Source organism: Molothrus aeneus, chromosome 21 (genome assembly GCF_037042795.1).
Source record: "Molothrus aeneus isolate 106 chromosome 21, BPBGC_Maene_1.0, whole genome shotgun sequence".
NCBI lineage: Eukaryota > Metazoa > Chordata > Aves > Passeriformes > Icteridae > Molothrus > Molothrus aeneus.
This window is the reverse complement of record NC_089666.1, coordinates 6213389-6225463: the sequence shown is the minus strand read 5'-3', so window position 1 is coordinate 6225463 and position 12075 is coordinate 6213389.

The following is a 12075-nucleotide window of genomic DNA, read 5'->3' as shown; positions in this document are numbered from 1 at the left end:
AGGTGAGAAAAGTGGAGGGATTTTTTAAAAAATCTAACAAGAAGAGGAATATCCAAATCTGCAGCCAGGACTTACCTCCTGTCTCGAAGCAGGATGTGGAGGAGAGATTTGAGATTCAGCTTGGTGTGTTTGGTGCTCTGTGTCTGAGTGACTAACAGAGTGTGCTTTTCTGCCTTTAAAACAGATAAAATCAATTGCTTTCCTCTTTTTCAGTCTTGTCAGGACTGTAATCTCCCGGACACAGGAAACGCATCATTGCATGTGCCCCAGAAGTGTTCAGAAGCAGATGGGTTTTCACTTGTAAACAAAAATAATTCTTAAAAACTGGTTTGCTTATCACAGCATTTCACTGTTCTCAGGAAAACTGGTGACTCTTTTGAGGAAGGACCTTGGTTCCCAGCACACCTCGATTCTTTTAGGAAAGCAGCTTGATGAACTGGAAAATGTAAAAGCTTCTGGTTGCTTCATTTTCCAGATGCTTCTGCAAGCACAGCCCTGCAGCACTGGATTTTAAACAATTTACCAGAGAGATGTGTAGCCCAGAGAAACGAATTCTGTTTTCTGCAGGATCCCTCTAAAGCCAAACACCCTTTAAACCTTTTCTAGGCTAAATTTTCACACTGCAAAGTCCAAGTTGTCTGTAATTCCGGGTGAACTGTGAGGAAAACCTCTTGGTTTCCTATAAAACGCCTTTGATTTGGGGAGGTCTGGGAGCTGCAGCTGCTTCCTGCCCAGGAGCCATCAGCGCTTCCAGCATTTATGGCAGGAGCTCGGGAGGGATGGCAGAACTCCAGCTCCCAGTATTGCAAGGAAAAGAGCTTCTTTCTATCACCTAGAACCTCATCAGAACTGTGGGACAGAACCATGAAAGATGCATTGGAGCAGGAGCCATGAGGGGTGATTTTAGATTATTGACTTTAGGGCATTTACAGCATGGTGTGGCCAAAGCTGATAGGGCAAGAAACACTTAAAATGTAATTAGGAAATGGTTAACTCCTGATTGTGATGAGTGAATTATAACACCTGTACTGTCTCACCCTTCACATGAGACTGAAAATGGAATAAAAGTTTTTCAAACACCTCTCAGCTGCCCCATCCCTGGGTCAGGACATGTGTTATTGTCTGACAAGTTGGTGCTCCTTGTGAGGAGCAGATAACTCAGCTGAACCCAGCAAAGGTGCAGGGGGGTTTGGGAGCTGCCAGCCCCCACACCCTGAGTTCTGCAGCCCAGCCCAGCAGCCCCGTGCTGCAATTCCTGCCCCACCTGCCCTGGTGCAATTCCTGCTTTCCCAGGGTCCCCCGAGGGGTGATTTTACATTATTGACTTCAAAGCATCTACAGCATGGTATAACTAAAACTGATGAGCCAAAAACCACTTATTGCTCATTGTAATTAGGAAATAGTTAACTTCTGATTATGATGGTGTGAATTATAACATCTGTATTGTCTCACCCTCCTCATGAGACTGAAAATGGAATAAAAGTTTTTCAAACACCTCTCAGTTGCCCCATCTCTGGGCCAGAAAAGGGCTCAATCCAACACCCAACACCATCACAAACTGCTCAAAGATACTGAAATTACCACTCCAGCTCCAGCTGGGCCTTGATAGTGGTGGGACTGGTTGTTCTGGGGCCTTTCCTTGCCAGAAATCACCCAAGTCGAGCGAGCAAGATAAACAGTGAGCAGTGAGAAGGGAGGAGGTTGGGCCAGCAGCTTCCGTAACTGCCCAGGCTTTGACAACAGCCCGAGGAGTGAGAGCAAGAGTGAGATGGATTCCTCTTTGCTATCAGGTGTGAGCAGGCCCTGGCAGCTGTGGAATGGGCTGAAACAGCAGCAGGCACAAGCTCAGCAGGTGACAGGAAAAGTCAAAGGGCCAAACCTTGCTTTTGTTGCTGGCAAGGGAAAGGATTACCACTGCAGGCTCTGTACAGGTGTGAAATGCCATGTTCTTGTTCCAAAGGGAATAAAGATAATGGGGGGCTCTTTCTTTTTTTCCAGGCTGCCACAGCAAGACCTCATCCCAAAGCAGTGGCTGAGCAGGTACCAGAACCCTTGGAGCACTGCAGGCACATCCATCCTGCAGGGAGGCTGCTCCTCGTTAACTCACCAGGACTCAACACCAATTTCTGCTCTCAGAGCCTCCAGGGAGCCAATTTGCAGCTTGGTCATTACCAAAAATTTCCTTGCAGCCCTAAGACTCTGCAGTTTTAACTTTGGGAGCTTTGCTGTCCCCAATTAGCAAAGTCACTGCCATCACCTCACTGTGTGGCTCTGCTCCATTGCAGTTGTTGGCTTATCAGAAACTCCACCCTTGTCTTAAACTCTGGTTAAACCCCCCACTAAACAATCCAGGGATTAAAAAAGCTGCTCATCCTCTTGTAATTGAGGCTCTTTATTCCTTTGACCTTCAGGTTTGTGCTGCCCTGGGAGTTCTTTGATAGCACAAGAGAGAATTCTGACCAGTGGCTTGATATCACCAGGACACTTTTTAAAGTAAAATTTTTAGTTTTCTTGTTGAGAAACCTGAAATCTCGATGGAAGATCTTCAGAAGTAATTGCCTGAATCCAATTTGCTGATGAGGATCAGATGGAGCTTTTCACCAAGAGGAGAGGCAAACCAAGGCCAGTGCTAACACAATGTGGACTTGAAGAGACAAAATTAATGCTAGGAAAAAGTCTCTGCAAAGGGAGAAATTAAATCTAATTCTAAAAACAGAAACCTCCAGTTGATATAATCAGAACAACACAAATGCAGAGGAAATCAGTCTGGAATCCAGAAGCTTCAGCACAAGGTAGGATTAGTTCTGAATATGAGCCTTACATCACACTCTTGTGACTGTCAAAAACAGAAATGAAAAGAGACTGGGCTCTGCCAACTTCTGCTTCATTTGCATCAGAATTCTCCATAGCCCAGCATTATTAACTTCCTCTTTTCATGTATTCAAACTCCCTTGTATTTTGCAGATGCTCAGATCCCAGATGCATTTGAAACCCTTCCCATTTACCCCCTTTGTTCTAATTCTCAGAAAGGTGATGCAGATATCCTTTGCCTGTGCACAAAAGGAAATATACCTCCCCAATACCCCATATTAACAGAACATCCTGCACTGTAGTTAAATGATCCTTTTTCTTCATAGAAAAGAGCAGGGTAATTTTTCAGATGAAAGAATGACACACTCAGGAGCTCTGCACCTGCATTTACAATAGCCTGGGTAAAATGACTGGTCCTGCTGCCTCAGACACAAGGCTGAGAGTAACTGTGGCCCCCAGTGAACCTCTCCTTTCCCCAAAACATTTCAGTAGAAAAAGCACCAGAAAGAAAAGCACCAAAGTGTTCTCTAGGACTGGTTTGTTCTCATGGTTACACTCAGACACCCATTTTCCTTCCCTCTGCACCCACAGATGATGTTCCTAACGCTGGGGCCAGGCAGGTATTTTAAAAAACTGCAAAAAATCATCCAAGAATCATCCAAAACAACATCCCAAATTGTCCTCTCCCAGCAGACCTGCCTCCACCTCCTTCCCCTTTCTTAAAATTTCCTTGAAGTTTATACTTTTTCTGAACAGCAGATTCCTTTTCATTCCCTACAATTTCCAATTTCTCCCTGTATTGCTGCAGAACAAACTTTCCATCATCCCCAGTGCTGGCAGAGCTCCCCACTCACCAGCACAGCTTCCCAGGCTGATCCTGAATCCTGTTTGTCCTTCCTGTTTCGTCCTGAGCATCACCTGTTGTGACAGCAAGCAGGTCAGCAAGGTCAGCTTTACAAATGCACGCTTGAGCAACTCCCAGCCACAGGAAAACAGAGCTGGGGGATGCCTCGGGCTGGCTTTTATCCCTGTCATGTCCTGCTGCAGTCACCCCACACATTTGGGGGATCCCTGAGGAGGGCACAGATCCCTCAGGCTCGGTTTTATCCCTGTCATGTCCTGCTGCAGTCACCCCACACGTTTGGGGGATCCCTGAGGAGGTCACAGATCCCTCAGGCTCGGTTTTATCCCTGTCAGGTCCTGCTGCAGTCACCTACAGGATTGGGGGATCCCTGAGGAGGGCACACATTTGGGGGATCCCTGAGGAGGTCACACATTTGGGGGATCCCTGAGGAGGTCACACATTTGGGGGATCCCTGAGGAGGTCACAGATCCCTCAGGCTCAGTTTTATCCCTGTCAGGTCCTGCTGCAGCCACCTCACAGGACTGGGGGACCCCTGAGGAGGTCACACATTTGGGGGATCCCCAAGGAGGTCCCACATTCCTCAGGCTGGGTTTTAGGGTTTTACCCCTGTCCTGTCCTGCTGCAGTCACCCACGGAACTGGGGGATCCCTGATGAGGTCCCACACTTGGGGGATCCCTGAGGGTTTTATCCCTGCCATGGTCCTGCTGCAGTCACCTACAGGGCTGGGGGACCCCTGAGCAGGTCACACATTTGGGGGATCCCTAGGGAGGTCCCACATCCCTCAGGCTCAGTTTTATCCCTGTCAGGTGCTGCTGCAGGACTGGGGGATCCCTGAGGAGGGCACACATTTTGGGGATCCCTGAGGAGGTCACAGATCCCTCAGGCTGGGTTTTAGGGTTTTATCCCTGTCCTGTCCTGCTGCAGGACTGGGGGATTCTTGAGGAGGTCACACATTTGGGGGATTCCTGAGGAGGGCACACATCCCTCAAGCTGTTTTATCCCTGTCCTGTCCTGCTGCAGGACTGGGGGATCCCTGGGAAGGGCACACATTTGGGGGATCCTTGAGCAGGTCCCACATTTGGGGGATCCCTGAGCAGGTCCCACATCCCTCATGCTCAGTTTTATCCCTGTCCTGTCCTGCTGCAGGACTGGGGGATCCTTGAGCAGGTCCCACGTCCCTCAGGCTGGGTTTTAGGGCTTTACCCCTGTCCTGTCCTGCTGCAGTCAGCCCTGAGGGCAGGGCAGAGATGCTCACCCATGGCACACACAGGTCATGGGGACCCTGTCCCCCTGTCCCCAGCGACACCCCGAGTCTGGGACAGGAGGGGCCGTGCTGCTCATCACGTCCCAAACCCCGCTCCAAACCCCACACAGAGCTGGGCACTTTTCGGGGTGTCCCGAGCAGGATCAGGGCTGGACTCGATGCCCCCTTTGCCCCAGGCAGTTCTGAGTTTCCCCGGAGCCCTGGGAGGCAGAGCAGAGCTGCTGTGAGAGCGGCAGCAGTGCCCTCTGCTGCTCCCGCAGCCGGCAAAGCTCTTCCCCAGCCCCTTCTTTAAGCTCAGGAGGTTTTAATCAAGCTCAGAAGGTTTTGAACACCCAAGATGAACTTTTCCCCTGGGCTCAGAACGCTGCTCCCATCACCTCTGAGAGAGCACGGCCAGGCCAGCTCAGCTTTGTCTGTAACTCCCTGCAGGACATTTTTAGATCTGTTTGGAACACACACACACACACACACACACACAAAAATTGGGTTTGAGACTCCTTTACACATTGGCTGTCAAGATTGATTAGTAGAGAAAAAATAATTCCTCCTCATCGGCCTTCATGTCAATAAACGAATGCAGAAAATTCACATTTCACCCCGTGAAACCCCAAAGGGCCAGAAGGATGTGGCAGGAGGTGCTTTGAGATTTTACAGAAATATTGTCTGTAACAATTCCCTGACAAGAGCAGCTGCCCATCCCCAAACCACTGAAACACAAACGTGCTCTGGGGGCAACTCTGCTGCTGTGAATAATTGACTGGGGGAATTGTGGTGTTTGCTCACCAAGTGGCCTCTCAGCGTGTGCTTTAAGCTACTCCACGCCCCCAAATCCACTGGAACCAGTGCCATATATTCCATTATATATATTATATAGATATATAATGGAATAGACACATATATATACATATATATACAATATATAATACATTATACATAATACATTATACATAATATATAATATATAATATATAATATATTTAAAAAAATATAAATATATATATAATATATATACTCATATATTCATCATTTCTCCTATATTTTTACAGCCTATATTTTTTCGGTGTCTCATTTGCCCCTAAATATATATATCATATATATTTATATATATCTCATATATACATATATATATACATATATATCTCATATATACATATATATATATTTATATATATCTCATATATACATATTTATATAATATATATTATATATTATATAGATATAATTTCTCCTATTTTTTTCCAGCCTATATTTTGGTGTCTCATTTCCCTCTAAATATATATGTCAGATATATTTATATATATGTCATATATATATATATATATGTCATATATATATTTATATATATAATAACATATATAATATACATAATATATAATACATATATACATATATATATATAAAAATTACATAAATATATATATTTAAAATAAATAAATAAATAAATAAATAAATAAATAAATAAATAAATAAATATATATATATATATATATATATATATATATATATATATATATATATATATATATATATATATATATATATATATATTTATAATTTCTCCTATCTTTTCCCAGCCCGTATTTTGGTGTCCCATTTGCCCTCGTGCCAAGCCTGGACGTCGAGGAGGACCCTTCCTTTGCCTGGTGCCTCGCTGGTCCCAGTTCCGCGGCCAAACTGGGCGCCAGCACCAGGTGGCAGCAGCCGCATCCCGCTTCTCTCGCACGGCCGCGTTTCCCCGGCAAAAAGGAGAATTTGAGAATTTTGTCCCCTTATCCAGCGGATTTGGAGCGGTTTTCCCGCTCCCCATGGGATGACATCTTGCCGAAGGAGTCCAATACAGCGGTTATTGATCGGTTATCGATCAGCAGCATCTGTTCAGTGCCAATAAAAACGTCCCAGCACGGGGCAGAATCCACAGCTAAAGAGCTCCTGATGAACTTTAGGGTCTCCTGATGAACTTATTCCCCACACCTCATATTTGTTTCCTTCTGTAAAATCGGGAAATTCAAGCACATGCTGTCAAACTTCCCACTCAACCCAAAATTTCAATGTAAGCGATCAGAAATTAAATTATTTTGATATAATGAAGCTGATTGTTAATTACATAGCTATGATTAGAGGCTGGAAGTCAGCCCCCAAATGTCATAAAAGCCCAGGAAAAGCAGAATTTGATGTTCACAGCACCTGACAAGTCACTCAAAAATTAAATTCTTTTTTCTAAATAATATTTTTATAGTATTATACATTATAATCTATATAATATATCGATATCTATATTTTTCTATGCATTTAATAATATTTTATATTATACTATTTTATAATATTTTTCTAAATAATATTTTAAAATATTATTTTCTAAATAACTGCTGTGAGTTGGTGCTCAGTGCACAGGCCCTGCTCAGGATGCCCAGGTTGGATTTGAGCCCTCCTACAAGGGTGGGATCCATATCAAATTCAGCACCAGTGTTTCAGCACTGGACCCCAATGAGCTCTGGATTAATGGTGAAAATTGCTGATTTTGGGACATGGAAAAGGAGGGAAAAGGGGGAAGATCCAAGGCGCTTTCCCACGCAATGCAGTTGCCCAGTTATGAAATTTTTCAATTATTTTATGGTCTGGCCTCCCTCCACAGCAGGGCTGGGTGTCCACAGCAAGGGGTGAAATCCTCTCAAGCACCCCCAGAAATCCAGCACTGAGGAGGAAGAAACCCCTGAGCTGAAACTGCAGAGGGTGCCCCATGAAAACTCAGCCAGACACAACCCCTGAGATGGTCCAATTAGAATAAACTGTAAAATCAAGAATATTTGTGCTGTCTGTGGCTCACACCCAATGTATTACAGTTACAGGAGCATGGGGAAATCCCTTGGGAGGTTTTGCCTTTTCAGATGGACAGACATTGTCAGAAATTGCCTTTTCAGATGGACAGACATTGTCAGAAATTGCCTTTTCAGATGCACGGACATGGAGGCATTGCTTTATCAAAGGGGTTCAAATGGGCACAAACAGCTTTAACAATTACTGGATTTCTTAAAAAAAAAATCAGAAAATGGTTGAGGTGAAGAGGTTTCTTTGCAAACTTCTCCCTGCAAAAGCAAATATTGCTGATGCTGCTGTTTCCTATTCAGAATATAAACACTGAGGCACTAGAAATGGGAAATAAATAAGTTCAATTATTCAGAACCAACAGGAGGATTTTGGAATTCTTGGCAGAGGTTCTACCCACTGTTTCACATCCAGAATTTACCAGATTTTAATTGATGGGGCTGCTTCAGGTGCCAAGACCTGACAGAATAATTTGGACTCTAAAGGTGAATGCAGCTGCCACACCATAAAACAGATAAAACAGATAAACAGAAATCCAAGAGCTTGGATTTCCTTTTTTTAGTGCAGAAAGATAAATGAGCCCTGTTAATTCAAGCTCTACAACTCGATGAGGGACTTTCACTTTCAGACCAGAGCCGAGGTCAGAGGCTCCCATCTGGAATTTCTGGTTCAGTTACTCTTGGTGGAGAGAACAGTGACAGGCTTCAAAGGACAGGAATGATCCTTTTGCCTCTGCAAGTTCAACCTTCACTTGTGATAAGCTGTTCCTTGAGGTCTATCTGTAATTGCTCCATTTCCTGCCACCAAGGCTGATGCTATCACTTGATTGAAATAAGCCTTGGGAGGAGGGAGGGAGGGAGAGAGAACAGCTCCAAAGATCCTTTTTTAATTCCAGCCTCACATTTTAGAGCCGCCGCTGCCAGACGCAGCCTGGCCAATGAAGCTCATTCCTTTTTCTCCATGCTGAATGCTCCTGCCTCTCTGGCTTTCCTCAAGAGCTCCCTCAGAGCTCATTCCCTGGGTGACTCTGCCACCTGGATTTGCCAAGATTTGCCAAGATTTGCCAGGATTTCAGCTCGCAGCGGGTTAAGCACACGTGTCTGATGCAAGAGGCAGATGAAATATGGAATTGTTCAATTAAGTGATGCAGTCATCCTTGGCAAAGCTCCCAGATCTCTCATTAGTGCAAACCGGTGTCCATCACTCCCAGAGCTGTCACTCCCTGCATCCTCATTGTTCATTCAAGGCTCAGATCCCAGCAGGGAAAGAGGAGCAGATATCTGAGCAGGCAAGCAGCTCCTGGGCTCTAAAACCCTGCAGGGACCAGGGGGACGTGGAACTGCTGCTCTTCAGAGCTCAGTGTCTCACAGCTCCGCTCCTCACCTGCTTTTCGTTGCTTTCAGGGTGGAAGGAACTGTTGAATTCCTAAACATGTGCAAAGCACAGATCAGCGTGAGGCTGAATTTTCAGTGATTCCAGGAGGGGGATGCCTTCAACTCCAGCTAATACCATCCATTTTGGATATTTTATATATATATATATATATAAAATGCATATATATATATATATATATATATATATATATACATATATATAATATATACACACATATATATCCAGCTAATACCATCCATTTTGGATATTATATATATATATAAATAAAAAATATATAAAATGCATCCATATATATATATATATACATATATATAATATATACACACATATATATCCAGCTAATACCATCCATTTTGGATAAAAATATATATAAAATATATCCATATATATTCATATATATATACATACACACATATATATCCAGCTAATACCATCCATTTTGGATATTTTTATATATATATAAAAATATATATAAAATGCATCCATATATATATATAGACACATACATATAATATATACACACATATATATCCAGCTAATACCATCCATTTTGGATATTTTTATATATATATAAAAATATATATAAAATGCATCCATATATATATATAGACACATACATATAATATATACACACATATATATCCAGCTAATACCATCCATTTTGGATAAAAATATATATAAAATATATCCATATATATCTATATATATATATATACACACACATATGTATATATACACACATATATATATAATATATATGCACACATATATATCCAGCTAATACCATCCATTTTGGATATTATATATATATTTATATAAAACACACACACACACACACATATATATATAATATCTAAATATAATATAATATAATATAATATAATATAATATAATACACCATTCCTTTTGGAAAACAAAAATTCATCCTATTGGGCATAAACTTTGGCTTCCAAAGGTCCCTCAGGTACTAAGAAGGAATTCTGAGCACCTTGTGTGTGGAAGAGAACACAGAACAAAAGAACTCAGAGTTACAAATCTTGAGTAATTGTAAAAGTCAGGTGTTGTCTCCCATTCACTCCAAACCCTGTCTGCTTCTTCCCACTGGACTGAGCAGCAGCTCCAGGGAGCCAAGCACCAGACATGATTATTCCCACTGGACCTTCTTTCAGTTTTGCTTATAATACCCCAGGAAGTAAAATCAATAAAGCAAAGATAAGGAACTCTGGTGAAAAATCAATGGAAGCTGAGATAAATTTATGCAGTTACGTGTTTCCAGGATGACTCACCCTGCCCAGCACACCCAGGGTAGGAAAGGAGCTGCTGCTGCTGCTGCTGCCTACTGCTCCTCACTCAACAGCAACCCTGCTTGTGCAAAAGAGAGGAAAAACCCTGAGTGTTGGAATTCTGCATCTTCAAATGCGTTTGGTTTTATAAACGAGGGCTTGGAATGTGTGAGGTGGCTCCCTCAGGTGCAACAGGAGTGTGTGTGTGACAGCAAAATCCAAATTTCCACTGCAGAGGGACTTCCCTGCCACAGCACAGGGCACCAGATCAACAAGAGCACCCTGCCAATTAAAATATATTAATTATTTCGACTCTAGATCCTCAATCCTACCTAAGGCAGAGGAGGGAGACTGAAAAGAGCAGGGATTCTCATCAGGGCTGTGACAGAGCATGGCAAAAAATGAGAGAGGGAGCTCAGGAATATTGGGGAGAGGGGCTGGAGAGAAATGCAGGGAATCCTATTCTAAACAGAATTCTAAACAGGAATTCTAAACAGAACTTGGTTTTAAAGTTGTCCAAGAGCCCCTGCTCCAGTTAACTCTGCCTCATTTTTAACCTCTCCATCTTCACCAGCCGAGGCTTTTTTACATAAAACACTGGGAAAAGAAAATCCCTCCAAAAGTGAACACTGGGAAAAGCTTGTTTTGCTTGTAAGGCCTCATGGAAAAATCTGCCCGAGTTCAGAGGAGCCTGGGGGCCCAGGAAGGAGGGGTTCCATGGGCAGGAACACGAGCTGCAGCCGGGCCCAGCACAGGCTGCTCGGGCACACACGTTTCTCCCTGCACTGACCATTCCACGGGCTCTCCACCAGCAGATGGAGCTGCACTGCCTTGCTTTTTTTAATTATTATTTTTTTTTTCCCCACCCCTTTTAAACAGACTTTTCCCTCCCTTATCTCTTTGCCATTTAAAAATCTGTTACATCAAATAAACTTTTCATTTTGCACTTCCAGTTCCCCAGAGAATTCCCTCTCAGGGTCAATCACATCTCACTGCACTCAGCCGGAGCAAATGGCTTCTGAATAATTAAAGCAGGAAGATTCTCTTTGTTCTATTTTATGACAAAATTGTCTTGGGTTAAGCCAGGAATTACTTGAATGAGTATTGAGAAGGGCCTGTGTTCCTAAAGGGCGAGTTTGGAGCAGCCAGCTCTCTAAACAATGAGGACTTCACCCAGTTTTTATTCACATTTCTATGGTTTGATTTGCCCAGCTAAGTGAAATACTGGATAATTTTACCAATGCAGTTACTGATCCTTATTTAAAAATACTCCTTGTACATTGTATTGCAATACTTCTTAGTATTGATGTAAGAAAAAGCTGAGCACAGCACAGGAGTGCTCAGGCAAAGAGGGACAGAGCAGGGATTTTTGAAGCCATCAGGTAAAATGGAGCAGAGCAATGATGTTGAAATTTAAAATCATTGAGCACATGTGAGGCAGGCAGGACAGAGAGAGGAGACGGAGCAGGAATTTTTGAAGCCATCAGGTAAAATGGAGCAAAACAATGATGTTTAAATTTAAATCATTGAGCACATGTGAGGCAGGCAGGACAGAGAGAGGAGACAGAGCTGGAATTTTTGAAGCCATCAGGTAAAATGGAGCAAAACGATGTTTAAATGATGAGCACACGTG